The 2,682-nt window shown below is 44.6% G+C and overlaps 1 protein-coding gene across 1 annotated transcript in view; it reads right to left on the bottom strand.

Annotated features, from left to right (window-relative positions):
* LOC101854511 overlaps positions 1-357 on the bottom strand; it is a 64,537-nt gene extending 64,180 nt beyond the window's left edge. Inside the window, exon 1 of the mRNA XM_035971162.1 lies at positions 80-357. The gene's annotated coding sequence lies outside the window, so the exon portion shown is untranslated. The remainder of the gene's footprint in view (positions 1-79) is intronic.
* Between the last annotated feature and the right edge of the window lie 2,325 nt (positions 358-2,682).

Here is a 2,682-nt window from a genome sequence, read left to right as displayed (position 1 = left end):
CACACACACACACACACACACACGTACATACACATAAGCACACACTCACACACACAAACAAACATTCAATATTCCTCACCTGTGGGAAAGTTGAAACCGAATCTATGAGTGCCGTTCTCAGGAAAAAGTATACGCACCAGCACCAACTACCACAAGTTCCATGAACAGAGAACTGAAGATAAAAATCGTTACTTTAGCTTACCCGGGCTATAAAAAAAATGAATCACGTTTTCACGTGCGACAAAGTGTAGTAGTGATGTTCCCGAGCGCTCTGCCAGATTCTATCACAGCGTCTCTGTTTTGAGTGAGCAAGAGTGAAGATGTTGCGCACAGAACACCCAGCGCTGAGCGCGTTACTGGAACTCACCAAGGGGAGTGAGAGAGAGAGAGAGAGAGAGAGGGGGGGGATAGTCCTAGAACCACAGTGAAGCTCTCAGAATTAGAAAGCAAGGACAGACTGTGCATTGAGCCTGTCGGATTGATTAATGCAGATAATGGAAAGGGAATGAATATTATTGATCTCTGTATTATGTTCTAGGGTTGTTGTTGTTATTATCGATCCAGCCGTATTATGTTCATATTTCCGAAGTTCTCCAAGTGAAATCTTGAAAAACTGCTCGCACAATACACATACTTAAAAAAAATAATAATTTAGAGGTTTTACTGCGCTCGCAACTGCATAAGGTCATATGAGCGCCAAGGGGTGGATGTCAACAGAGAAGTCCTTACAGGGAATCAGATTTACTCTGCTAACCTCTCTAGCTTCAACAGGACACGGTCTGCTTCGACTATCAAGGCAACAAGGAAATAGCAAGTCACAAGAGTGTGACAAACATACAAAAGAAGTAGAGGAAAAAGGACGATAGTAAGGATTAAGAAAGAAAAAGCAGCAGTTCTCTGTTGCAGTTCAGGCACAGTTATGAGCTTGACGTTGATGAATCAGCCCATTTACAATTACAATTCTACTGTGCATAAGAACTCGAGATGTTAATGTCATATGAGCGCGCGGGACACTCCTAATACTTATAGTTGGTAGGAAATTTCGAATTTTGCCCGGGTGGCGGCCGAAGCCTACTCTTTTCGATTTTAGACCACCAAGGGATCTTTAACGAGCGCAACTTGCACACGGGCCCTCCGAGATGTTTCGCCCTTGTCGGAGAAGGCTAGGTGTAGATCTTTCCTACCAGAAGATCAGGGGTGTGGCAGAAAGACAGCGGTAAGAAGGAGCCAAGGAGTAGCAGTAGAAAGGCTGCAGAAACAGTCAGGAGCCCAGAGGAGGGGGCAAAGGAGGTGGGGGTTGGGGAAGAAAGAGGAGAGGAAAGCAGACGACAGAATATTGCTAGAGAGCAGGAAAGGAGGTGAAAGGAGACAATTTTAGGGAAGAAAATGTTTCGGTCGCTACCCGGATCCGAACCCGGGACTTTTGAATGAGAGGCCAACACCTTAACCTCTAGGCCACGAGAGCCCCCTTTGCTCACGTTTAGAAACTATCACTATACTCTGAGATCACAAACACTACTCACATCAAATCTCAAAATCCATTACTCTTCTTCAAGTTTGTCAGTTCTAGTTATTTCTACTTCAAAGACGAAACATGAAGGTATTTTACGCCTCCATCGACACATTCAGGGACGGACTTCCGACCTGTCAGGGACAACCCAGGCTGAGAAATAAACAACATCCCAGAAGAAAGACCGAGATAGTCGACAACAATTTCCTACCCGTCCAAGAATCAAACTCGGATCTCCTGCATGCGGCAGCCAAACGCCTAACAACTACACCACTGACGCCGATAAAAGAGCATGTCGGAACCTTATTTTGCCGTGGCCTTCATTAGCGCAGCGACTTTTATACTCCGTTGTCCATCCAACGTATAGGCCAGTACGCAAACACCTAAGCAGATTAAACACAGCGATTTGTTTGTTTCCAGTTTTAACTACGGGAAAAAAAGAGAAAAAAACAAACCCCGGGAAATAAACAAATCTTCTTTGGTGTTTGCTTACTGGTCTAAAAGTCTCTGCACCACTGATTAAAGTGTCCTTAGGCCATTCCCAAAGGGAAAATATTAACATGTTCTTACGCGCAGTAGAATTGTAAATGGGCTGATTCATCAAGGTCATGATCATGCATTGCCGGAACAACATAGGGGGAACTGCTGCTTTTTCTTTCCTCATCCTTACTATCGTCATTTCCCCTCTACTTCTTTTGAATGTTTGTCACTCTCTTTTGAACTTTAATTTCCGGGGTGCCTTAATTAATAGCCGAAGCAGATGTTATACTGTTGAGGCTATAGTAGAGGTGAACAGACTTTGGACTTATTTGTTGACATCCACCCTTGGTGCTCATATGACCTTATGCAGTTGTGAGCGTCGTAAAAACCTTACTAGAACAAAACAAACAATAACTACGGGCAGACAAAAGTGAAAACTCTGTTGTTAAATGTTTGCTCATTTTTTGCTCTCTGTACTTCTTTCCACGTCTGGGAAAGCGACGGCACCGCCCCTCTCTCTCGTCTCTCGTGCTGGGTGAATGAGATGAATACAGGTGGAGAGAAAGTGCCACAGGACTCTATGAGTCTGTGAGTGTCTGGGTGATTGGTTGAGAGGTGGGAGGGTGTGAGTGTGCATGCTGTATGTGCATTTGCTTGTGTGTGTGTGTGTGTGTGTGTGTGTGTGTGTGTGC

This window comes from Aplysia californica, unplaced genomic scaffold (assembly GCF_000002075.1).
Source record: "Aplysia californica isolate F4 #8 unplaced genomic scaffold, AplCal3.0 scaffold00387, whole genome shotgun sequence".
Taxonomy (NCBI): domain Eukaryota; kingdom Metazoa; phylum Mollusca; class Gastropoda; order Aplysiida; family Aplysiidae; genus Aplysia; species Aplysia californica.
Note: the sequence above shows the minus strand (reverse complement) of the source record. Positions and strands in the feature narration are given on the sequence as shown.